General features: G+C 45.6%; 1 long non-coding RNA gene across 1 annotated transcript; it reads left to right on the forward strand.

Annotated features, from left to right (window-relative positions):
- Positions 1–27,526, forward strand: LOC127592645 (uncharacterized). The gene is made up of 3 exons (XR_007960163.1): positions 1–270; positions 10,388–10,525; positions 26,529–27,526. It is a non-coding gene; the product is annotated as an uncharacterized LOC127592645 (long non-coding RNA).
- The last annotated feature ends 430 nt before the right edge of the window (positions 27,527–27,956 follow it).

Consider the following 27,956-nt stretch of genomic DNA (forward strand, 5'->3'; position numbering starts at 1 on the left):
AAAAAAGATTCACTTGAAGACGCGGCTGAAGGAAGCCGGAAGACGTGCGAGCGTCACGGGCGACGGGGCGTGATGTAACCGTGGCAAGCCACCAATAAGAGACGACCAACAACCCCCCCCTTTGCCCCCCCCCCCGCCTCCCCACGCGCACACATATTCCGCCCCCCCAGGAGGAGAACCATGCGCTGAACTTGAACCGGGACCCTTTCCAACACCACCCCCTCCACACCCCGACCCCCCAAAAAACAAATTTTAACCTGCATCGTGCCAGTAAGAATCTTTTTTTTTAATGTTGATGTTTGAACATGACAGCAGCATCGCAAAAAACTTGGCATATGTGTGTTTGCATGTTTCTTTTTTGTTGGTAAAAATATGTTTATTGTTACGCGAAAACCGTCAGCGATTGAGAGGCTCCCTCGCGCAAATTGACGCGTGCACGCCCGCCAGCGTGTCGAAAGTGCAATTTGCGTTCTTAGCAGACCACACGGCGACCGAATTCTCCTTTTTTTTATTCAATCAAATGAAGTCTAATTTCACTTGAATGATGTTTTCAAGCGTGTAAAGCTGCTTAAAAATGTGCCGCAAATGCCACCTGTTAACGACCGTTGAATATACAGTATATATATATATATATATATATATATATATATATATATATATATATATATATATATATATATATATATATATATATATATATATATATATATATATATATATATATTTTTTTTTTTTTACGCAGCCACAACAGGTGGAAATGTCCATCTAGTTGCTGAGTAAATTCATTCACTTGAAAATGAGTCTTTTTATCCGATTGTGGCTTTTTGTAGAACTCAACACGCAACTATAAAGAAGCTACTTAATTCCCCCCTTTTTTTAAATTATTGTAACGGGGTTTTTCTTTTGCATACGTGTCGTTTTTGCATTTCTCCTCCAGGTTGTACACACGTTGTATGCCTAACCACCCTCCCTTCCCAAATCTTCATTTTCCACAAGAGGAAAAGCCTGAGGTGTTTCCCCCCCATTTCGCAAGTTCTTTTTTTTTTTAAATTATAACCAAGTCAGCAAAGTTTGTTTCCCGTTTGTCGAACACACCCTCCAGTCGAACCGACCTGCGTGTCGTTCTTCCTCTGGGTGCACTTTCGGTGGGCGGCGGGCGGGGGGGTTCTGAAAATACCACAACCGAAATTCGGATGTGTTCTCGTCTCGGCCCACAAGTGGATCCACTCGTCGTCGATGTAATTGTCACGCTGAACCTCTTTTGGGCTTTGAAAGTACTGACACATTTATTAGTGCTAACAAAGGGAGGCGAGGGGGAAACAATATTGCCCCCAGAGGTGTTAAAGGTGTCGTTTTATTGCTTTTCCTTATTATTCCAAAGACTATTGATCATTTTTCGATTCTAAAAAAAACATTGCCACTATTTATCGTGTGTATATTTATTCGGCAGAATAAGAATCAACAATTCGTTTTCGAAAGAAAATTAATAGAAGAGAGAGCAGCTTAAAAGCACCCCCCCCCCCCCCACCCCACTGGAGGATGATGATGATGATAAAGAAGAGTAGGCGTCGGACTCTCACACAGCTCGCCGATAAAGAGTCCTTATTGGACACTTAATCTATTCCATTTCACCACAACATGCAATAATGTTACACTTCATCGAATGACAAGACTCCAATCAAAAAAAATCAGCCTTCATAACCGGTATGAGTGCGGTGCGTAATGCTGTTTTTAATATTCTGGGGGCGCCTTTTACCACCAGATGAGAGTCAAAATATTAGAAACAACTCCCGCCGTTTGATGCGGTACATTTCAACACCGCACATTGACACAACTGTCATCAACATATTGTTCAATTAAGACGCATACGAACACAATTTTTTTAAAAAATCACAAAAAGCTTTTTTTCGGATACGACACTTGTATTGGATGCGTGGAGAACGCTCACGTGTGTGTTCATGTTAAAGCCGCTGCGTCTTTGCTATTAAAATGAAACAATTGAGTGTCGAAAAGGAAGAAGGAAAAAAAAAAGATCGCGTTGGATATAATTGGCGCGGCGTTGTGAAATAACACGTCATTTGCATACACTGTTGTTATTTCTTGGCTGTGACCCACATGCCTCTTTCGAGGGTGCACGAGGGTACTGGTGATTACCGTGTGTGTGTGCGCGCGCGTGTGTGTGCGTGTGTAAAAAGTTGGTGACACACAAGCTCTCGAATTCAAATATGCTGCCTTATTTGCATGAAAGGGGCCTTGCTTAGAGAAACATAAATGAAAGAGCGAGCATAATAAGATACTTAGGATAATAATAATAATAATTCTGTAAATCTGCAATTATATCGAGTCCAACTACATAAAAAAGTAAACGATTAGTAAAACATGATCAACACAAGACAGTTGCGTTTGATTTGCTTTATATTGTAGCCCGGTAAGTGTTTACGTTTTTTTCCCCCAAGCGCGTGCACGTGGCCGGCTTTAATGACGTCAGTCGAACGAAGCCGGAAACGGCGCTATGGGATCAAAAAACAAAAACGTAACTCGCTCGAAGTCAAACCCCCCCCCCCCCAACAGCTCGTATTTTTTTCTTTTTTGTTTTGTTTTTATTTTCATTTCGCAGCCTCCGCGTGACACGCGGACGCACACGCGCACCTATTAGTGGACGACATGTCGAGGCGGAGCAACGTGTTGCTTTTCACACAACATCGGACGTATGTTGGATCATATTTACGCGTTATTCGAATCATTTTTTTGGTGGGGGTTATTGATTTTTGACGTGTCGAAATCAACTTTTGATTCCATATTCAACCACACATCAAATGCCAACCACTCCCAAATAATCATTTCAAAGAAAAACTCTAGCGCAAAACATGTCACTATTGGCAGCTTTGTATTTATCCAGCCTACTAAAAATGTCCGTTTTGAAATGGATTACAAAAATAGATATCATCCCTGATGGGGACTTTTTAACCCAAGGAGAGTTTTGCTTTTTAAAATAGGAAGAAATTGAAGTTGCTCACGGGCTCAGTTACTCACACACACACACACATTCGCACACGCTCTCGCTCTCCCTCGAACAAGCACACACATTCATTCACTCACGTACACACTACCCTCTTACTCACCTAGATACACACGTACACACTCACACACACACACACGCACACACGAGTACCTGGACATTCAATCACAACACAACACAACACAACACACACATACCTGGACATTAAATCACACACACACACACACACACAGTACCTAGAATCACACACTGGCTCACACACTCATATTCACTCACACACGTTTACTTTTCAAGCAGACTCTCTCTCTCTCTCTCTCTCTCTCTCTCTCTCTCTCGCTCTCTCTCTCTCTCTCTCTCTCTCTCACACACACACATACACCACCACTACGCTCTGAGAGGGCCAATTAAGAGTAATGGGTGATGTGAGAGGCTTCCTATAGGGAATATGCAGACAAGTAGCTATAGACTAAAGCACCTCTCTGTTCAGTGGCGCCCCCCCCCCCCCCCACCTTTTTTTGTACACTGCGTCCACGCGATCCCTACCTGTTGATAGCGTTCTTGTCCTGCCCTTGTATCTGCTGTCACCTTTGAACTCGCCACCTCAACCTCACCTTGCATTGACCTTTGACGGCCAGGTCGGCTACTCAAGCATGTGGCAGCTTGTAATCACCATTAAAAAAAAGTACAGAAAAATTCATAGAAAATGAAGTTTTTGGAATTTATGAATGTTGCCATATTATGGTCTGTGCTTGATGATACACACAATCCAAACAAAAATGTGTATTTGAATATATTTTTGTCAAGTGCCCATGGCGGCACGCATAGCTCAGTAGCTGTTAGCAAATACTTTGGACAGTACAAACAAATTGGATAATAAATAATTCCACCAGAATTTCTCAGACTGCATATCAAGTGTCATCACACATGTACAGTGGAACCACAATTGTGGCATGCAGAATTTTTTAATGGACTTTTGACACTTTTTTTCCCCCTTCTGATGAAATTTTATCCCAATTTTCATGCTTCCTCTCTGTTTTTGTAAAATTAAAAACGTTCCAAACCAAATTCGTCGGCCTGCCTTGCGTGATTCAGCCACTCATTTCCTGGAATCGAGCCAAGCATTCGACCCGCGTTTGCAACTCTTTGTGTTTTCTTGTGAGGCTCGTGAACGGCTTGTCAGGCTGCATTGGATCGTGGATTGATCGTCCATTTTAATTTACTGGCCATTTAGTTTCCTGGTCTGTTGTACTTTGTATCATTGTTTGCGCTGTGTGTATTTCTGGTAACTTCTAATTTAAATAATTTCATTTGTCACTTATCCTTCTTTCATGTTATTTTCTGTCTTTAAAACTAGAGTTATTCTTTCTAAAATGTATTGTTTTTTTTAGGGGGTTAATATTTTTGCATTTCTGTAACGGATTAATTGGATTTACATCATTTCCGATGGGAAACATTGCCTTGGTTTTCGTATTTTTGGTTTTAGTCAGACTTTTTAAAATAATCACAAACTCCAAGGTTCCACTCTATATTGATATTTAATACAGAACTGTCTTCTTTTCATAATGCTGTCCTTTGGAGTAATTTGGTCTCTCGTTTTACTATCGAACAGCCATTTTGGCATGACTAGCATGTTTTTGATGTTTTTCTACGGCGCAATTCTGTTCTCCATTTTATGACCACACATCCGTTCACAATTTTCGAAAGCATCAAAACGACACAATATCGCAATATAACAGCACGCAACAGTGTTGGCGTAAAACGCCCCCCTGCACATATGCGTACACCGGCGCGCGCACGCACACACGCGGCACGTTCAAAGACTTCCCCCCGTGGACATAGGCGTCTGCCAGCGCGGCTATAAATCACACTGATGCTGGCGCTGAGGGCAAGGCGCACCTTGTCCACTCCTGGGCTGAATAAACCATAACATCCTGCCTCTCGTGCCGCCCGCTGCCCTCCAAGCATGACCCAAGAGAAGACCACCCCCCCCTTCGCCCTCTTCCACCCCCAGTGGACCTCCCCCCCTCCTCCCTTCCTCCATCTCTCCAATGACTTCCTGTTTGGAGAAGGGGATGAGAGCTAAACAGAACAAGGCCAGCAAAAACAGCAGGACACTGGCGTTCGACCGGAGGAGGTTGACACAAACACGGTGGGCCGAGGGGCTTCTTTGCCCCCTTGCGGTGTGTGAGCCCACCTCCCAAACACTGCCTTCCCTCTGGGCCAGGAGTGTCAAACACGATTGCGTACTAACACAATAATACCCTCCTCAAGAGACCAAAAAAACGATGATCCATTACAAAAATTAATTTTCAAAGGGTTCAGAGCAGAGGTGTCAAACGCAAGGCCCGGGGGGCAGATCTGGCCCGCCAGATCATATTAATATGGCCCGCGAAAGAAAATCACCCAGTAGAGAATGAAAGCATACCAAATAAGCTTACATGTATTTAGAAGTGTTTGCGTCGGAGGGTACGAGGATGTAATAGAGAGGCTTTTCCCGCTGGTTGGTTTTTCTTTTTTGCGGTTAGCACTCTGAAATCACTCCGCCAGTTTTTCTCTTACTGGATACCACTTTTGACGTCAGCGCGACACTGCTGGGATCGTGTACGGCGCGATGCTAAGTGCAGTGTGAAAAGGCCTTATCAAGCGACCCTTTTCCAACCAACCTGACTTGCTCAGATTATATCTCACCCGCGTTCAATCTCGAGGCGACAAAATGTTACACGACGGCCGCAAAATGAGGGAAGACTGTACTCGGAGAGTTGAGCATTCTTAGATTTGTTCTCGTGCTATTTTCAACACTTGAACTTGATTCGTAACACCGGGGAATAATTTCAAAAAGGAACTCTTGAGTTCGATTTTCATGCTGATTCAGACTAAAATTGGCATTCTGATTCCCAAATTGCAGTGTGTTTTTTTTTCCTAGCATGTGATGTTTTTTTTTTCCTCCATAGCTTAGCACTGAAGCAAAATTCCACTCATTAACCTGCCAGAACACTTGGACTCATCGACAGTGACGTGGCAACTCGTTTTACGCAGTCACAATTGAGATACTGCGGTGAGAGGTGCGTGCGACTCCCGGTGGGTCAGTACTATCTATCGACAGACAGAAAGCTAGCATACTGGGAATTGAGCTGGATTTTCACTTAACCATGGAACCATGACCATACTGTTTTAAGGTGTATTTTTTTTGGTCCTTTGCTTATCTTCGCCACTGCCCGCAGGCCTTGTAATAGCACAACGCCACCCAAAGGAGACATTAAGGAAAAGGTGAACCCCGAAGAAAGAAGGTGCCAGGTGTCAGGTTATCTGCTGATTATTTCCCTTGATTTTTACGGCCTCGCCGGGAGAAGCTGAGCAAACAAAGCGCCCGGGCCCCTGGCTCCACTTGAAGGCGTTATTGGAGACAAAAAAGAAAGAAAAAAAAAACGCGCCCGGTATCAACGTCCCGCCGCCTGTGGAGCTTGGCATGCTACCGCCCTACTGATTACTCCCCCCCCTGAAATTACCTTTCCAAGTACAAGTGGAACTTCTAAAGAAGGAATTTGACGTCAATTTGGGGGGGGGGGGCACAGGAGGAGGCAGAGTTGCACAAGAATACTGTTCAGAGGGCAAAAGATCGACCGACTTTTGCTTATCTTTGGCTTTTGTCCCAATGCTGATTCTAAAAGAGCTCGTATCAAAAGGCCAACATGTATTTCTGATGTTGGATTTGTGACACACCCACACACACACACACACGTCGGTGCAAGAATAGCGCTAGGCACACGTCTATTAATACCACGACTGTCATCGTCGGCGCAATGCTCAGCTTGTATTGGGAGGAGACGGCAATCAGCTTTTTATTCATCCCATGAGCACCTTCTGACACGAAGCTGCATTGTACTGCAGCGTGTGTGTGTGTGTGTGTGTGTGTGTAAATTTCACACCACCGTTCCAAATGCCTTCATGCGTCAACCACAAAAGGGGTCATGCCGACGCTAGCAAAGCACTGAGAATAAACCTTTGTCTCTGCTGTCCAGTAAATGTTGGGAGAGGGGGGGGGGGGGGTGGGAAGAAAATCACGTATACAATCAACATTTTCTTTTGAAATTCAGTTGGCGAAAAGGTTAGGCTACTTCTGGAACAAGTATAACATGTCTATTCTATTTTTTCCCGCAGGAGAAAAGTACAATTTGGAGGGTAAAAGGAAACATTCAAATTTGGGGTCAAAAGTTTTTGTTTTTTTTTTGCGTAAAGTTGTAATCTGAGAATTTCTCAAATGTAATATTTCTTTGGTGAAAATAAAGTCGAAATGTCAAATTTAAGGGGGACAATGTTCTTTTAAAATTAAATCATGAGAATGAAGTCATACTTTAAAAAAACACAAACTAGACATTTCTTTTTTTCAAGAAATGCATTCAGATCTTTTCATTTGTGGATGAAAAAAAGTTGTCATACAAGAGTAAATGTGTTTTTTTATGTTGAATTCAAATTTTGGGAAAGTCTTTTTTTTGGGACTCTGCGGCTCTGATTAAAAGTCACATTTTGGGTTTAAAAAAAGTTGTAATCTTATGAGGATGAAGTTATCTTTTATATGTATATATTCTTTTTTTTAGGATTTCTAGGATAGGAAATCTATATTCTATATACATATTGCGCGTCGTCCCGCACGCGGTCTGTCCTTCCGTCTGTCCCTTTTCAAAACGTACCTACTTCACCGCGCATTTCTTTATTTTCGCAATAAGCTATGAAGATGAACAAAAAGTTGAACCAAGCAACAACACTTTTGTGGGCCGAAGGTCCACCTTACCAGCCTTCCGCAGGAACTAGCTGATGAGCCGCCCGGAGGGCGGCGAACCAGCTAGTGTAAATATAAGAGGGAAGCATGTCATTTTTTTATATAATTTTAAGAGTTTTTAGTCTTACAAGAGAAAATGTTTTTTTTTCTTTTCCAATCAGTAAATTCCAATTTTAAGGGGGAGGCCAATGGAAGGTTTTGGGGATCACAAAAATTTACAATCTTTAAAAAAAAAAAAAAAAGTATTTCTGTGTGAAATAAATGACCCAAGGGAGCATTAGCAAGGTTGGATGTGAAGTAATTGGAAAACGGTTCCCATGTTTCATTTTTCTTCATTTCAACAGAACCAAACTTTCTAGGTGCTGAAACACACAAAATCTTCCCGACGACCTTTTGCCACCGTCGCTTTCTTGTTTTCTTTCGTGCACCGATGCCAAAGAAGAAATTGTTATTTTTTTGCACAGCTTTAGCGCACACGCATCTTCATTCGCAACACATTTGTCAGCGTCTTTAACCTCACAAGGCCACTCTTGATCCCTTTCCCTCGGATGAATCTCCGCTTCCTGCCTGAAATACACAACTGCCATTCATCGTGGCCTCCCAGAGGTGACGCGACAGCGACTTTATTGACCCGCTGACCCGTGAAGACTCACAAAACAGCCGCGCGCGCGTGCCTTGCCTGACTCAGGGCTTCTTTTCTTTCAAGTAACCAATGTCGAGGATGATGATTCTTGTATGTTCAGCACAAGCTGAGCTGTGACATGTGTCATTTCGGGCTCGTTTTTTTTTTTGGGTGCTTCCCGACTGAATAAGACCGAAAGGATGTCCTCTAAAATAAGCACGTGTGGTTGTTATTGCAAAGTGCAACGTGGAGGTCGGTGGTCTTTCCTTAAGCTTTTCATGCACCCCGTGACCTGATAACATGATAAACTGCCCGCTGTGGTAACCGCTGTCCCTCAAAGGGTTAACGGAGACGTAATATGACAATTTGAAACGACAACAGTTCCCAGGTTGTCTGACTAAAATGGCTGAGATGTGCTGCGTCTTCAGAAAAAAAAACAAGCTCATTTGAGAAATAATCTCATTGGAACAAGAAGTAAAATCGAACCAAAAAGTGATATTTTGGTGGACAGGCTCATAATAGAGGAAAGAGAAATCCCAGTTGATTATTTAAAACTTGACTGTAAAGGATTTTGGAGCCAAACGACAAAAAGTGAGTTAAAAAAAACAACAGATCAAGGATCCGATCGGAAGGTGGGCCATTAAACTTCTTTAAAGAACTTATCGTCGAGTCAACCCCGGATATTTTGTGGTGGATCGGGCCCGACCCACAAATTGCCCAAATTTGCGTATCATTGACATCATTGAAAACCAGTGGCAAAAAAAAACAAAAGCCAAAAAGTTGTCATGAACACACGGATGAACATTCAATACATGGAAAATATCGGTACAAAATTGTGAAGAAAAACTGTCTTGTGTTTGCCATCTTGTCTTATTTAACGGAGCCGATCAACGAGGACACAAACTACAGCAACTATTTTAAAATAGCACGTTTGATTTTGTGGATCTGATCAGAGAAGATGAGAGAATACACCAAATATTTGAAGAAAACAACTAATACTAAATCAACTGAAATGAAAATTTCCACAAAAAAACCCACCTAAAATAACAAACTCCCTCTGAAAACTAGTTGAAAGAACAAAAAACCTCTAGACAACATAAAAACTAACTGAAATGAAAATTCCCAAACTATTAGAACCTTTAGTCCCATTGCATCACCGCCATGAATATAGCACATGCTAACTTGATTTACTGTGATGATAATTCATGAATATAATTATGAATATAAATATGAATAAATAATTACAGTGAATCAGTTTAGACCATAGACCTTCGCTGTCAAACATACGGCCTGCGGGCCAGAACCGGCCCCCAATGAGGTTTGATCCGGTCCGCGGGATCATTTAAATGTGCATTAAAGAAATAAAATCCATCCATCCATCCATTTTCTGGACCGCTTAATCCTCACTAGGGTCGCGGGGGAATGAATATTTTAAATAAAATGCAATTCGTGGATTATCCACTAGGGGGCACACTGTTTTGATCACAGTAGAAGACATCATTGTTTTGATCGAGGAAGAAAACAGCAGTCTCAGTCTGTCACTGAGATAGACCCAACGCAGCAAATGGGGGGGTGAGGGGGGGGGAAACTAATACGAAAGCGCCAATCAATGCTTCTTGAGACCAAAACAAAGGAAAAATATGAGATTTTGGTGATTCATAGCACAGTATGGTATAATGTTTATGGTTCGGCCCACTTGACATCTACCGAGTCCGTACGTGGCCAATATTGTGAAATGAGTTTGACACCCCTGCCATTGAGAGGGTGTGTTTTCAAAGGTCCCCATCTGCCAAAAGCCCTGGCCCCCAGAAAGCCCCCCCCCCCCCCCTCCCTGAGTAAACTGGTCTAGAACCGCCACTGAGTAAAAAACAACCACCCCATGCGAGACGATCGTCCACACAGGCCTGATCTTGACCCATTTGAGGGCATCCACTGGTACTCACCCTCTCTCTCTCTCTCTTTTCCAAAGGGAATCGCGAGATTATGCCACGGTCACTTAAGAGGGGAAAAAGTGCCGCCCCGCTTAGCGGAAGATTATCCGTTAAAAGGAAGGCGGACGGCCTCTGAGACGGATGGAGAGATTGCCAGACAAGTCATCACGGAGAGGGTGAGTCAATCTCATGCTGATGAAGTGGCAGTGGGTGAGAGTTAATCAGAAAAATTATTAAAAAAAATAAAAACCAAAGATGTGATGGAAAGTGGTGATGAGCGAGAGTGGAGTAAGGCGGCCGGAGAGAAGCGGCGATGGAGAGATAAGAAAGGAGAGGAAGCAGGAAGGATGAGGGCCGTCGCTGGATTAGGCAGGAAAAACACAAGAACATTTTGCCTAGTGTGTTGCTTTAAGGCGACAAAGCAGAGCTTTAGTAGGAAATTCCCCCCCCCCCCTTGTAAATTATGCACAATATTTGAACCATTACAAAAAATACAAAAGCCAAAACTTGAAATTTGCTCCATTCCTCTTTCTGTATTTCCCTCCTCAACTGCTAACTGTCAATCAAATGCCATATCCCCCTATAGCATTCACGGCCGATGACAAAGCTCTCATGGACGATTGAACCAGACTTTTACTAACCCCCCCCCCAACCCCCCTCTCCATTTGTGTCCGTGTGACGTGCGCTGCACTCAGGGCCGACAACGAGGGGCTCCAGAGCAGCCACACCAGTGGCCCAGGCGAAAGCTGTCACGTCGGAGCTGTCTCTCCGTGCGTGCACTCAGGGCTGAACAACGAAGCGCTCTAAAGCGGCCTTTGTAGAGTCGCGCCGGGCCGTGGACCGGTTTGGCGCGTCGTTTCGCAGCGGGGAAGATCAATCAGTCAGATGAAGGGCATCTCTTAAAATGAAGCAAAATTCAGCAGACGAAGGAAATGCTGCCTTGAACTAGTGCTCCATCCATCTTTGAATACAATGAGAAGAGGCCCAATCAAAAAGGATGAAAGGGTGACCATGCCATTTAACACCCCCCCCCCCACACACACACACACACGCTCACCCCTCACCGGGATGGCTAAAGCCTTATCCTAATGTAGATTGGATGTGCAGTCTGAAGCACAAAAATGTTGCCGTTGCGTCCTCCTTCAGGCAATTTACACACACACAGACACACACACAGACACACACACACACACGTGCAAGCGCACTTTGAAGAGTATCACAACGTTGCCTCATCCCTGAATTTGAGGATAAATACCGTTTGTTGGTCAAGCAGGTCATTAGTGAGTGGCAGAAAAGAAAAAGTGTGTGTGTCTGTGTGTGTGCGCGTGCACGCGCGTGTGTGTGATAGTAATCCCTATGAAATCCAGATTTCTCAATCTGCGAGCTCAAGCTGACACTTTAAATAAAATCATTCTAATCCCGCATGGTAAGAGAAATGAAAATGAGGAGATTAATGTGTGTGTGTTTGTGTGTGTGTGTGCGCGTGTGAGGGAGATTCTCTTTCTGTCACCCCTCTGAGACTGTCCTCTTTCTCAACATAGCAACATCCAGACACAGCAAGCAAGTTCCTCCTGGCCTGTTTGACACACACGCACGCACGCACGCACACACGCACACACACACACACACACACACACACACACACACACACACACACACACACACACACACAGGGGAATAGAGTAATTGGAGGCTGATCCAATCAAATGATGGACAATGATCTCTCTTTCTATTAGCCACCCCGTCCCGCCCCCCACCACCTCCACCCTAAATGGAGGCCATACGCCAGGTCTATGATGGTCCACGATCTCATTATGACATAAAACTTGAACGGGGTCAATCATTCCACAATTGTGTTTTTGTTTTTTTTGTTTTTTTTTCCAAGTGATGGTAACAGAGGAGAAACGTGTGTCCTCCATGCAAATAATTGGCAATGTCTGTACGATTCCTTCTGCTCACTCCAATTTCTTATCTGCTGTTGGGTGTTGTTTCATTTGAAAATTTGGAGCGCACGCGTCGCTCCAAATCAAATTCCATGCTAGCGGCATGTCTATTTTGTATTTTGCTGGCTCCAGATGCAACAAACAATTTCTAAATAGGAGAATGAAATCAAGTAAATTATATTGCCACCTGCTGGAGACAGACAGAACTGATCAGCTACGAAGGTTTGCTTCTTACTCGCGGTAGAATAGAAATTCGGAATGCAACAAATGAACGTTGAAAAATTATAGCAGTATGTCCATCCATCCATTCTCCGATCCGCTTCATCCTCACAAAGGTCGCGGGGTTGTTAGAGCCTTTCCCAGCCGTCTTCAGGCAGTAGGCGGGGGACACCCTGAACCGGTTGTTTTCCCAGGAGAAAACCCACATAGGCCCGGGGAGAACATTCGAACTCCACACAGGGAGGCCGGAGCTGGAATTGAACCCGCTACGCAGTACATTGGCAATTAAATGTGTTGACACACTTTCCTTCCCGACACAACAAAGGTTGCTTAGACTTGAAGTCGGATGCACGTAAACATGCAGTTGAACTGGGGGAGGGAAGGTCTTGGGAAGTAGGTTAGGCAGGCTGGGATCACCTCACCCAGTTTACAAGCCGCAGAGGTGGAGCGGGTGGACATGGCGGGTTCGGGTGGGTGGCTTGCTGGATTGGCATGGGGAGGAGTGGAGGGCACAAAAAAAATGGGGAAATCTTCGGAGAGGACATCTGTCACAAGGAACGACTTGCAAGTTGCTTTTTTTTCCCCCTCCAGCCGGTTCCATGACCCGCAATTCTCTCGCTTGAGCGATCGAGAACTATAATGTGGTTGAGCCCCTGCGCCGATGCCACGGAAACCCCGCCGGGAGCCACTTTTTTCGGTCCGATTCAAGCCGCTGCGGCTTTGCGCGCTTCCTCTTTGTACTCCACCCAATCACGCCGTTTGATTGAAAAAGACAAAATGAGACTTTGGTGGCGGTGTTTCGGACCAACCAGATCAGCGCAGGTGAACAGTAAATAACAATGGCAGTCACTGCGTACGCACACGCGCTTGGGCCGAATGCACAAAAGGCTCATTGTGTGTCGGTGAGTCCATTCTCCTTTTTAATCTGGGATTATTTTCTATTCCCATCATGATGGCGACGCAGAAAACAATGCTGGAGTTCATGGGAGGAAATGCGCAACGATGACGTTGACGCGTCAGTCTGACGAGTTGAACCACGACATGCAGTATGCTAGCCGCATGCGCGTGCCGATTAACAATACGTGACACGTGTAACGCAAATTCCTGATCATGCTTGCAGTTATTTATTCATTTCATGACATCATTTTATTTATGTCAACTCATTTAGTCAATGGAAGAAAACTCCAAACGAAGACAGTTATGCATTAAGTATTTAAATGCACCACATGCTGGATTTTAGCCGTCAGGTGTGTTTGTTTCCTGCTAACACGTTGATGGATGCTAACAAATAGCAACCGTGTTGCGGTGTGATCACCCTCTTTGCAACGAATATTTTCGCACAAACGGTGAAGCACCAGGTGGAAAAGTTACTCACAGGAATATATTCTCTATCATCGATGAGGAATGGCTCATATTACCGTATTTTCCGCACTAAAAGCCGCACCTAAAAGCATTCCATTTTCCCTAAAACCGACATTGTTCCCTATAATCCGATACGCCTTATAAATGTCGTCGTAGTCTCTTTATATCCCACAGTGAGTTCTTTCCCTGTTCATGTCCCTATGCCATCTAGTGGTGATTACTAGCAGGAACCATTGTAACCTAAAAGGGTTCTGCCCGACACTAATTGACATGTGCCTTCGCCAACACACATTCCAACAGACTCAAACTACTTTGTGAGCTCAGCGCAGTCATCGTGAAACGAAGATAATACCAAAAGCATAGTTAACTACTGACTAAACGAAGGAAGAAGGAGACAAGTAAGACTTTGAAGGATATTTAAGCAGTTTTAAAATAGGCCATTCATTGAAGGTGCACCTTATAATCCGAAGCGCCTTATAGTATGGAAAATATAATGAACTATATGACAGTTGGCACATCTCTGTCTCCATGTGTCGCCGTATATACGTGCAAGTATGTGTATTCGACTGCCCCTAAGGTTGCAAGAAGCAGCACAACAGCCGTTGAATTAAAGCCAAAAGTTTGACCAAAAAACATTTTGCTTGGCTGTGGTGAAAACATTCCTTTGTGCTACTGCATAAATTGTATTGAAAGCAGTACAGTATCTCTCAGGCTATACATCTATTAACACTCACTCCAATCTTTTCTTCTCTGCCTTGTCACACTTGCTGTCGATATTTGGAGTTACCCCACGAAATCATTTTGGCTTGAATTCCATACAGACAATCGAACCAAAATCTTTTTTTTTAAATCATCTTTTTCAACAGTTAGCAAGGCAAGGATCACACCTCGCTGGCCAGGAAATCATGCCAGGCTGCCAGATAGCAAAAATGGTTGCGTTTTCATTGCGGGGGGTCCCAGGTGCTACTGGCATCGTGAATGAAGTATCGCGGCACCGCTGACACACACACACACACACACACACACACACACACACACACACACACACACACACACACACACACACACACACACACACACACACACGTGGCAATGAAGCAAGCGTTGAAATTCATTGTTACATGTAGCATATGTAAAGATACGTAAAAAAAAACTCTCTCTCTCTCTCTCTCTCTCTCTCTCTCTCTCTCTCTCTCTCTCTCTCTTTCTCAATTTTTCTTGTCATTTGAAAAGTTGCACGCGATCCTGAGAGGTGCTCCAAAAACATTTTTTGTTATCACTCTTTTTGGATCACATTGCTCACCTAATATCGTGGTATATAGCCATGATTAGCATCCGCGACGTATCATCCTCTTATTCCCCGCGAGCGTTTACATCAGTCCATACTGATTTCCTGAAGTTTAATTACCCTAATGGTGTATTTATGCATCCATTTGCGCGCGTGTAAGTGCCCAGGCATGTCCGTGTCGAGCCACCATCTGTCTGAGAGCTAATCAGTTAGCAGTGGGCTAACGCAGTAGCTCTCTGTATCAGGACCTAAAACACACATATACCACATTTTAACGCACCTTTTTTAAAACTGGAGTTCATTTTTAGCAAAACAGAGAAGAAAAAGTACGGTGTTCTCTCGCTATAGCGCAGATTATTTCGCGGTGGCTTTTTATGGGTTTTACAGTATACGGACATGTTTAATGACGTAGCACGTTGCGCAGAAATATGATGGGCAGTGCTGAGCTTGACAGGAAAATTTGTTGACCAATTTTATTTTTCCATGTATGTATTTTTATATGTTCTGTTTGTACCGCATGTGCGTTAACCCTTTCATGTACCAAAAATGCTAACCTATAACATGATAAGCTGTCCACTCTAGTAACCGCTGTCCCTGAAAGGGTTCAAATAGAATGTGTTCAAAGGTTTCGAATCCCTGTGTCGTTGCTGCTCATTTCTATTAGCCTCTTAATGGTGTTTCGTGTTATACATTAGCATGAAGCTAACTTTGGCCAGACGAAGTTCGAATAATTCCATCCCAGTAGCTTTCGTGGCTTGTACAGTGATCTACTAGGTCACACTTTGATGCTCCGTCACCCAGCAGGTCGAGTGTTCCTTCCCCCGAGGCGGTAGCGCTCTGAGGGCCAGGGCCTGTCTGGGGGGGTGGCAGGCCCATCTAAGCACCCCCCTTCACCCCACCCCGAAGGAAGCATCCCCTCATGACCACGCTCGGCAGATGGCCTCAAAGAGAGGGAGCGGCGACATCCAGCCAACACATCCAGCTTTCAAACGGAGCGTCAGAGGAGCAAATGGCCTGTAAATATTTCATACAAACACTCGCAAACGGACACGGCTCAGAGCGCTGCCTCGGCGTATGCGCGCGCGTCTGTGTGTGTGTGTATGTTGGTGTGCGCGCCTGGGCCAAATCAAAGACGGTTTGATTAAATATGAATAGTTCGCCCGCTCGGTAACGCTTCTACGTTGTAAACATACAGTATACTAGGAGGGGAAACCGAAATGTTAACATTACTAATTTGGCTTTTGGGTCACCGTTCACCAGAGGTGGGGGACTTGAGACACATGAGATGACTCCAGCTAGCAGAAACTAGACCAAAAAAAAAAAATTAGTTGAACTCTGTTTTGAAAATGAGTGGCAGCAAATGCCGTCATTGAGCGGTCCTCATTGTTGTTTTTTTGTGCATTGGCGGAGGTAAAGCCATCTTGGCTGTCAGTCCGGATAATAAAACGTCATCATCAAAGGCAGACGTCGAAACAACGGTCAGATTGAACTCGCCTCACCAGACGCTTTCCTTGGAGCCTGCGCCGTATCTTGCATGCGTAACCCGTCTGCTAATAGCCCCTAACCCCTGCGCAGATCGGTGGAGGTTATGTCATTTGCCGCACGGTAATTGCCCTCTTCATCAGTACTCTGCCGGCGCAGGCGGCGCCGCTGCCAGCCCCGGGGTCCTCCCCCTGTCATTAATGCGCGATTAGGGCCGGCCGGGGAGCCGCGACTGGGAGGTTAAAAAGCCCCTGACAGTCCTCATCATAAAGCGAGGAAACCCCGAGAACGTTCAAGCGGGGGTGGGGGGGGGGGCAAACCAGCCGCTGCCAAGGTGCTCGAAACACCAAGGTGGAGAAACAATGATGAGTCGCGCTTCCGCGAAAACCAAGCTCACCTTTGGCCGTTTTGTACTCGTTCATTGGGGACTTCAATCCAACTTTTATTACCAACGCTATCACATTGAACATATAGAAATTAGAGCTTCAATGAATTCAGCGTTACTTCATATTTAAAGAATAAACTTGCAATTTATATGAATACAAACCCTAAAACAAGGTTGTGAAACTCATTTTTGTCGCGGGCCAGATTTTAATTACCGTTTCCCTTGGAGGGCCGTTATGACTGAAACTCTATAAAGAAGTCAATAATGTTTTCTTCAATTATTGTTTCATGTGAAAAATTGAAGCTTGGGTACAGATTTTAGCAAACATCATGGAAGTTGTCATCTTTGATTTGCTTTCACGGGCCACTTAAAATGATGCGGCGGGCCACATCTGGCCCCCTGGGCCTTGACTTTAACACCTATGCCCTAAAATAATCCGGTATACTAAGAATATTCCATCTTTACAGTCAACGTCAAGCAAAACTTTGGTACCGTAGTCAGCAAACAACATGGCCGAGAAATCTTTTTTTTTTTTTTTTTAATCATACCATCCACAGGCAGGGTTTCATGAAATACCCGAACTTACGAGTATTACAATCGGGAACAAACAAGCAACGTTTTAGAATTGCGAAAATTATTTGTGTCATTTGTGCTTATTCAATATGATTAAAATGACGGAGCCATCGCTCACAGTTTGCAAAACCGTCGTCAATGACGACGGAACACTGATTGGCTGTTGCTGAGCAAATCAGTCTGAGACATGTGTTCACTCTTCTTATTATCACGATTTCACGTGGACCACATTCATCAGGATCATCAGATTTCATATTGAACCTCGCAAAGTCGTTCCGTTCTTAAGCTCCAACTTGCCGACGCCATTCCGGAATGCTAAATGACGAGGGCGCTCCGCGGGAATTCGCCGCTGACAAGTTGAACTTGACGCGAGCAATCCAATCGACAAGCCAAAAAGTGTCTGGCCGTCACCATGTCAGGACTTTTGGGCTTCCTTTAAGTTGACGTCTTTCACACATGAGAGCGGCAACAAAGTTATCTGGCCGGGAGGAGAGATGAAATATAAATCAAGCGCCCCCCTAATATCCCCACCCCCACCCCTTTTCGCCCTCGCCACCCCACCCCATCCCTCCCCGGTGAACAGGTGGCTGAGAGGAATGAGAGGTTGCGCTAACTTGGCTGTCATCGTGTTTTCCGACAAAAAGCCGCAGCCTTCCAAAGCCAAAGCGGCGTGAATTATACATCTATGGTTGTAATTCTCTCAGAGGAGGAGAAGCGAGAAATGGGGTTTGAAGGGATGCGGAAAAGGGGGGGGGGGGGGGTGCAGCGTTAGGTGATGGAAGGGAATGGAGTGTTGGAGAGATTAATGGCTGGAGCGCTTGCCTTTGACGCAGCAATACTCGGCGCTGCTTGTCTCCCGCCGTTTATTGGCTTTTTACAGCGTATTTATTTCTTTGCTTAACAAGCGTCGCCGTCACTCTGCGGGACGCACGGCGGCGCCGGCGACGCCTTTAAAGCCCGTAGAGCTGCAACGCCGGCGGGGGGGGGGGACATGGCGAGATTGTTACATGGGCCAAACTAGCAAACAAACAGGACGCTTGGATAGGTCAACGTGCTTCAAAGTTTCAAGGGGGCAATTACGTGGTTTTGTTGTTGTTGTTGTTGTTTTTATCTTCATGAAGGGTTTCTGACATTAGTCGGTCTAAAATAATAAATATTAATAAATTTGTCGCGGGCTTGATTTTGTTACCTTCGGGGGGGTCGTTATGACTGAAACCAGATAAAGAAATCAAGAATAATGGTTGAAGTTACTGTAATAAGAGGTTTGGTCACAAGAAAATGCTTAGAGTATCACTCTTATGACATTTTGGTGGAGATTTTAGCAAGCATTATGAAAGTTGCCATCTTTGATTTGCTTTCGCGGACCACGGAAAATTATTGTGACGGGCCAGATCTGGCCCCCGGGCCTTGAATTTGACACCTGTGATCAGCAGTGAAGAAGAATGCATTGAAAGCTAGCATTAGGCTATCAGAAAAACATAAAAAAGTATGTTTTGAAAACCAGCCCCTAGTTTTGGGCTGGCTTGGCCGCTTTAGAGTGCCTCGTTGTTGTGGCATGGAAAAACTCCACGTCTATTCGGTTCGGCACTGTTTATTCCAGCCACTGGCTTGAATTGTATTTAAATGATTAATTCTTAACGGAGCTATTTCTATTTTTATTGATTACATAGATATACGATTATAATGATATATATGTTTAATTGATATATTTCTTACTTGATAGGAATGATTTCATTTATATTTCTAGAGTGACCTGAGGCATAATAGATAATAAAACTCTTATCTGTATTCATGCCCCTCACGGGAGCTTGGACTGTCCTCTCTTTTGGCTTTGCCAGCCCCCCCTCACCCCCCCCATCTATGTTCCAACAAAATCTGTCTGGGGGGCCGTGACCTCCGCATCCCCGCCGCCTGCGGAATAAAGAGGAAACTCAGGGCGGGATGACAGCAGAAGTCTTCCAAGGAGTTCATGTTACCGCATGTCATCACAACAAGAAGCTACTGTTCCCCCAGCAGGTTCCTTGCCCCCTTTTGTCTTGGAGGGGCTGAAACTGAATATTATCATGAGAACGCCAGCCAGCGAGTGAGGGTCGGCGGGGTCGTTTCATGTTGCCCCATCGCGGCTTACGATACAAAAAAGTCACCGGGAAAGAAAATAAAACACACTTGAAGAGGCGCGAAAAGACCTTCGGGCGTGCGCAGACGCACGCCGGGGCCGCGGCGGCCACCAAGAGGTCACCGGCTCACTTTACCCCCAGCTACGCTTTCCTCTGTCACTCACGGCTCCGTTGCATTCACACGCGAGCCGGGACCCAACAAAGGAAACCGCGGGGGAGCCGCCTAAGCCTCGCGCACGCAGGCGCGCTCACACGCACGGATAACGTAAACGGCAGCGCTTGATGGGCGCTTTGTGCTCGTCCGTCAGCCGTGTCCCGGCTCTCCTGGAGAAGCCTTCAGTCAGCGAGTGATGCGCCCTCAAAGGAGGAGTTATGCAGTTGTGAAATATTGATGCCACCGCATGAGTTGCAATGCAGTCTGATGACCTTTTCACCCTTTAGGGCAAGACAAAAGGGAACTTTTGGAAGGGGTGGGGGGGGGGGGGGAATGTCCCGTGGAGCAAATGTGGTTTCATTTCTACCTTGAGACATTTTGGCAGTTTTCATTTTGGCACTTTTTTTGCCACATGACTGGTCATTTTTCATGCATAGGCTCGGTTTTCTAATTCTATTTTATTTTTATTTTTCCAAAATTTTTTTATATTGTTTTTGGCCTGGTGGGCGACGAGTTTGTGCATTGACCTCATAGTGCAGCTCCTATTCCAGTTCCGGCCTTCCTGTGTGGAGTTTGCATGTTCTGCCCGTGCCTGTGTGGGTTTTCTCCGGGTTCCTCCCACATGCATGGTAAGCTGATTGAACACTCTCAATCAGTGGTGGCCAAACCGCGGCTCGCGAGCCGCATTCGGCTCTTTGCCTGGTTCAATGCGGCTCCCGGGCTTTCACACGACAATTGTCGAAAACGCCTCGGCGACGGCGCTGCCATTAAAACAACATACTTAAGACACAGAAGGTACTACGTCAGTCTATCAGCAATCCCATTACTTGATTGACAAGCAGGGCGACCAATCAGATGACTGAATCACCGCAGACAACAGCGCTAAGTGCTAAGCTAGTCAGCGAATTACCTCTATTTTTAAGGCCGGGGTGCCCAATACGTCGATCGCAATCGACCAAGAGCCAGCAGACTGGTCCCGGTCACCGGTTCAGGGTGTCCCCCGCCTACATCTGGGATAGGTACCAGCATGCCCGCAACCTTCATGAGGATAAGCGGATTAGAAAATGGATGGATGGATGTTCATAACTCTGGTTCATCTCCCCCGGGAAGGAAAGTCGGGGGAACTCCCTTCCCCCCCGCCCCCCCCAGAAAATACAGAAACCGACCATCTTTATCTTTGAAATGGCTTTAAAGGGATCAGACGGAAATAATGCAGCGACGAGCGCGTCGGAAGTTTGACATTCCTGCGGGCGATGCGTTTCTCGTTAACAAACGCGCTTGGGTTCTTTTAACGGGAGTCGATAAGGCCCCCTTTCCGCTTCCCGAGCACTCAGTCATTGCGAGCTGATGCCATTGAACGGGAACAGGGCAATAAGGGGGAGGGAGGGATGGGAAGGGTGGGGGGAAAGGGTGCCCTCTTAAAAAGGCCGCTTTTAACTGCACTAGTGTGGGTATCAATACAGCTGATAGTTTTCCACGGGAGGAGATCAGAGCGAGCGATCAATAACCAAGGGGAGTTATTGTTGTGTTGCTGTTGTCGTACCTTGGCAGTTTCAAAGGCGCGCCTGCCTAACAAGTGTGCTTTTGACAACAAAAAAAAAAAGAATACCGGGGCCGAGCGAGCGCACGGGGCCGTTAGCGGCGAAGGGGCGACGCCAGCTCCGCGCTTTCAACTCGCTTTTGTGGGCCTCCGTGCAGATGTCACCAGCTGTTGAGGCTTCCCCAGCGCCCCGCGTCGCCTCCGGCCACGTCCGCGGACACCTTTCAAGTGTCAATCAGGAGGCGGGAGGGGCTTGAATGCCAGGCTGGGGGTTTAGGTCACTGTCCTGAGAACAGTGCCAGAGATTTGGCCATTAATTTGCCCCCCCCCCCAACCCCCCCGCCAACAGCCCTCCCATCTCCAGCCGCTCAATAGTAGAGAGGACGGGGGCCAGCCGCGCGCAGACAAAAGAGGCCCGTGGGCAAGGTTAGCTGGAGATCAAACACAGCTGCTAGGCTAGCGTTAGCCGGCGCGTTAGTGATTAGCGATCGGCCGTCCCAATGCAACACAAACAACAGCCCCCCCCCCCCCCCCCCCCCCCCCCACTCCCTTCCTCTTCCTTGCTCGGGGGCGCTCCTTGCTCGCTTGCATCGAACAAGCGTGAGGGTGACCGACGATTTGACAGCCAGGAAAAGTCACATGGCCTGATTGACGCCCGCACTCAAACTGTCTTTACATGTTTTATTTTTTTCCCCCCCCCTTCCCTCGAGTCAGCCATATTCCCACGAAAGCAATAAAAATTGGTGACAAAGCACATCCACAACATCCAAATAAGGTCGTATAATCCGGCCAACAGAATCCTGCCGCGTTGCATCAATCTAACCATTTTCCTCCTTGAATTTGTTTGAACGGAATGTGTTTATTCATATTCATTGTGTAAATGGAAGAAATAATGATGAATACATTTCAAAATGAAAATTTACACAAATAGTCTGCAATTTAATAAACCCTTTTGTGTACCTATAATGATAACCTGTAACCTGATAAGATTACTGTCGTAATCGCTGTCCCTGAAAGGGTTGAATAATTGTTTTGTTGTAGATAAAACACAATTCATTAAAATGCATACAAAGTACTCGATTTTTGGATTTTTTTGGTTGGCTCGTTAATCATAAGTTAATCAATTGACAATCTTTTTAATGTCAATATTACATAATATAAAAACATCTTAAAATAAGCATATTTTTTTATTTACAAAATTTGATTCGTACAAATTAAATAATTCAAATGTAAAAATAAATTAAAATATTTTTTCTTTTTTTTTCTTAATAATTGACAAATGAACACAATGTAAATATTGAACATGAATATTTCCCATTTTATTGGAAAAAAAAAAACGAACGAGGAGACGACGGAAGGTACGATTTGCGGCGCTTAACCCCAAGACTGCCGTCGAAATCAGACGCCACCTTGTTGGAGGGCAAACCAGACGAGGTCACTGACGGAGACCCGTAGACAGGAACCCAAACAATATCCTAACGAGTATTCACACGTCGCCTGTCAAAACAGGCCGCTTTCACTGACGGAGCGTCGGTGCATCTTATCAGGTCGTGTAAAGTAGGTCCATCGCAGTTGCCCCGCCGATAACCTCTGTGCCCGCGTCGTAAAACAAAAGGCCTTTGAAGTGCACAGGAACCTGCTCCGTTGGCTGTGATTTATGAAGTGAGGCGGGGGGCAGGGGGGTCCAGACCATCGCTGACCTTGGTGTTTCCTGCCGCGTCGTTGCTCGGTGGCGGACGAGAGAATGGATGCACCAAAACACGCCATTGTATGTACAGCAGTGCTTCGAGGTCAGGGTCTTCTTTGCTGGCCTCAACACGATCACGAGCGCCATTGAGAATTACATTTTTTAATCGTTGTTCCTTGAAATTGTTTTCATTTACTTTCAATGGTATGTTCATTTTGTTTCATAGCATCCCATCCCCTTGTTAGCTAACAACTTGGCAAAAGACTAGAAAACAAAAGCCGAGCGACGGGACCTCAGGCAGCAAAACGCAGGATTAGCAACCCTCGGATACATTTATCACCTCTCGTGATTTTTAATCGATTACACCGAAAATACAAACTTTTAAACTACTACATTTAGTGTTATAGTAACACTCGATTGTGAAAAGTCATGCTAGCAAATGTGACAGGCCTCGGTTTGTCCACAGTGATTATGCTAGCTGCGCATAGATAGCGCTGCTATTTGGTTGAAGCCTGACAGCGTTTTACTGTGACTATCTATCACACTTATACCACACAGTGATTAGATTCTTAAAACATAGTCCAGACAGTTAAGAAAGGTTGTACGCTGGCGACGAGTGGCGTCAACCTGGCCCAACGGTATGGATGTGTCACATTGTGCGTGTTTATAGAGCGACTGTGCGGCCCAGCTGCTGTGTGAATGACAGGAAGCTGCTTATATATAGAAAAAAAGTATTTATATTTAGCTGCTAACTTCAAAGATAATCTCAAGGAACAGCCACTCGGAGAGTTGGCACTATTGCTGGATGGATTTTCAGAGTAGCGCATGATGGTGGTGGGGTGGGGGTGGTGGGGATTTTGGGGCGGATGATTAAAAGCCCATCGTAAAGATGTTTCCTGGCGAGCGGACAACAGATGACCCCTGTCGGCTCTTGGCGTCACGAAACAAAAGGAGCTCAAATCGCTCCTGACGGACAGACGTGTTTCAGAACGCAACTGGACTGAAGGGGCGGGCGGGCGGCGGCCATTTTCCGAGAGCTAATATCCTTTGGCGTTAATCGCCCATCATCGGGAGTGTGATTAAATGTCCCTTCACACGTCACCACTCAACAACAGGAGAAAAGTTGCATTCAAAGTGGAAAATTTTGGACTAAAAGTGTAAGATTTTTGCCACCGATGTATTTTTAATAGCAGATCATGTTTTAGCATTTAGCAGATGCTTGGAAATTGAACAACATAAAGTACAAATAGTGTCTTCCTGATGTCGTAAAAACTCATTAAAATCAGCTCTGAAATGTGAGTGTGAATCATAAAAATGCGATGTAGCGTAAAAGGCATAATTTAGTTAAACTAAAAAAAACTGTTTTGGGCACTTTCTGTACAATATCCAACAACTTTTAGTTGGTAAAAGCTTGCCCACCGTTCAGCCTCGTCTGTTGTCGCAGTTTCAGACAAAGTCAAAAAGTCACAAATGACGGGGTTGACCTCAGCTATCCTGCCACACGCCGCCGTCCCGTCCCCCCTCGCTTATCCCTCCCGTGACCCCCCCTCCCTACCCCTCTCCCCCCGCCATCAGAGTTCATCAAACGCGTCAGAAATCAAGAGTGGCTTCCTCAATATTTCCTCATCAGCCCCCCACCTCCTGCACTTGTGACCAGCAGTCTGAAGTCTCGCCGAAAAGGTCTGTTGCCCCCCCAACCCCAACCCCGCCGGCTACGGGCGAACCCCCTCGTTGTTTTTCCGATGCCCTCCTACAAGCATTGGAAAATAGCAGGAAACGTATATCTGTCATTGTCCATTCAAGAGATCACCTGTAAGGAAACGAAGCGGCCAGCAAGTGCTGACACAATCATCCCTGCGCCTAGCAACACATCCTGGTTCCGGCCCAGACGCCAGGGACCGTACAGTACGGCCCAGCTACTCCACTTCCTGTCCTGGAGGCAGACCAGGGTGTGTGTGTGCAGTGGGTCGATCATCTCGGGCTCCGAGGGGGAATTCCTATGAAATCATGACTTTTGTGTGGCGCAAATGAATGAAGAATTGAAGAGGTACAAATGCAGCGATGCCGATTAGGATCATAATGTGTTTTTAAAAAGCGTCATTTTGCGAAAGAGAACAAACGATGCCCGCACGATGGGAATAGAAAAGCAGACCGCCTGATAAGGACGAAAATAATCGGACCGGAAGGTGGTAGGGTCAACACAAACTGGAAATCTGTGTTGTAAACAAAGGTATTTAAAAAAATTAAATGATTCATTCATTTCGAACTGAATACGGCTTATGAAGACAACAAAAAAGATGAAAAATACATCCGAATATATAGGACTATGTAGTATAAATAATCAATGCGGAAATACCCCCCACCCACGAATTATAGAATTAATTTATCGTTAAAAAATAACTTAAAATGGTTATATATTTATTATATAAATAAATAAAAAATAGTTTTTTTTCAACTTAATTATATATTTTTTTCGTACAGATGAAAAAATATATATAAGTTTTTAAAAAATCAATTTTAGGGCGGCCTGGTAGTCCAGTGGTTAGCACGTCGGCTTCACAGTGCAGAGGTACCGGGTTCGATTCCAGCTCCGGCCTCCCTGTGTGGAGTTTGCATGTTCTCCCCGGGCCTGCGTGGGTTTTCTCCGGGTGCTCCGGTTTCCTCCCACATTCCAAAAATATATATGGCAGGCTGATTGAACACTCTAAATTGTCCCTAGGTGTGAGTGTGAGCGTGGATGGTTGTTCGTCTATGTGTGCCCTGCGATTGGCTGGCAACCGATTCAGGGTGTCCCCCGCCTACTGCCCGGAGACGGCTGGGATGGGCTCCAGCACCCCCCGCGACCCTAGTGAGGATCAGGCGGTACGGAAGATGAATGAATGAATGAATTTTATTTTTATGTATATAATATATTTAACTCCAAATTATTATTAATTAATTTATTGTTCATAATTTTAAAATGTATTCTTAATATTTATATATTGGTCCATTGGTTAGCGTGTCGACCTCACAGTGCAGAGATACAGGGTTCAATTCCAGCTATGGCCTCCCTGTGTGGAGTTTGCATGTTCGCCAAGGGCCCACGTGGGTTTTCTGCGGGTACTGCGGTTTCCTCCCACGTTCCAAAAACATGCATGGCAGGCTGATTGAACACTCCAAATTGTCCCTAGGTGTGAGTGTGAGTGTGAAAGGTTGTTCATTTCTGTGTGCCCTGCGATTGGCTGGCAACCGGTTCAGGGTGTCCCCCGACTCCTGCCCGAAGACGGCTGGGATAGGCTCCAGCACCCCCCCGCGAGCCTTGTGAGGATAAAGCGGATTGGAAAATGAATGAATGAAGTATGCGGGAGGTGTAAAATGACTTACGAGAAACCTGTATCGTCTCACAATGCGAGAGATTTTCACCCATGGCGGCTGGATTCTTTGTTGCAGATCGATGCGGAAGGCCGAGCCGAGCGTTGCCTGTACATCAAAGAACAAGCTGACCTTCAGTGTTTGAGCCCACCGCGCTAACTCACGTCACCCCCACCCGGCGCCGCCAGCCGCTTGTCAATTTACAGCGACTTCAAACGCTTAAGCATGTTTTGGCCGCTCCTCCTCGCGCCTGACTCAGCAAAGACAACGGACACCGTTTGATCTGCTCGCGGGCATTGGTGGCGGTGTTCCTCCCGTTGACAAAAAGCGCCAGGAAGCGGCGGCCTCCGGAGGCCACGGGACCAGACCCTGTTTATCCTGAGCACAACCGGTGGACTCGGGGGGGGTCCGGGGTCCTGCCTCGCCCTGCACCTGGAACACCAAGTAAACACACTCGGCCAACACATGAACATCAAACTTTGAAATTGAAGCAACACACTCATTATTGCTGCCGTCGTCTCGTGCAGCCGTATCTGTCAGTAGCGTGTTTGAGTTGCGGCATGACCCGCGACGACCTGGTCAATACGTGCGTGCGTAACAAGTTATTCCCTGTTACATTTCTGTGTGCGCACACGCGCGTGTGATTAATCCACTGAGCAAAGACACTTTAAGCTGTTAAACAGCTGAGTGTCAAAGGGCTCTTGTGAGGGCCTTGTGGCGCCTGCACTGACCCCTCGAATACACACACACGCACACAAACACACAGTCTGTATAGACACACGTGCGCACCGAGATTCATCTCTGCTGCCCAGACGCAGTGGTAAACTCAGCTGTTGCTACTTCTCAGTTCCAGAGGACATGCCAAGAGCATGTGATCAGGATATACGACAAGCGTGAGTGTGTGTTTAGCAATACCGCTGTCTCTTTTGATTTGCACATGCTTATTAATAGCCACTTATGAACCTTTGCATTGAACCATCGTTCATCTTTCCCCGCCCCCAAACACAAAAGAGCTTGGTTTCGGTTTTCGAACAGCCTTCTGGAACGGATTATGGTTGAAAACCGAGGTATGACTGTATATATAATATACATTATTAGATAAGATATATTATTATGTATTAAAGATAAAATAATTCTTTTTAACACATACTTTACTAATTATTAATTGTGAGGCGATATTGATCAAAACAAGTTAATTTTTGGATAGCCTCCATCAGGTCCGGGTGTAATTTTTTTTTTGTTCCGACACGGCGCCTATTTGAGGAAATAGAGTCCATTCATTGCAGGCATCATAATGCTTCGAAATGTGCACGTTGGTGGCATTAGCAAACGCCCCCTCTAACCGCCCCCCCCCCCCTCCCGCCCCATTTCTGTTCACTCCTACCCGTGCATCAGGCTCCCGTGCATCTTTATCGGAACCAAGCCACGTCCAGATTAGCATTCTAATGCCGGGACATTGTTTACCAAAGCACTTTCCTTTGGCCTCGCAAACCTTCCTTCCCTCCA

Source organism: Hippocampus zosterae, chromosome 19 (assembly GCF_025434085.1).
Source record: "Hippocampus zosterae strain Florida chromosome 19, ASM2543408v3, whole genome shotgun sequence".
Classification (NCBI taxonomy): domain Eukaryota; kingdom Metazoa; phylum Chordata; class Actinopteri; order Syngnathiformes; family Syngnathidae; genus Hippocampus; species Hippocampus zosterae.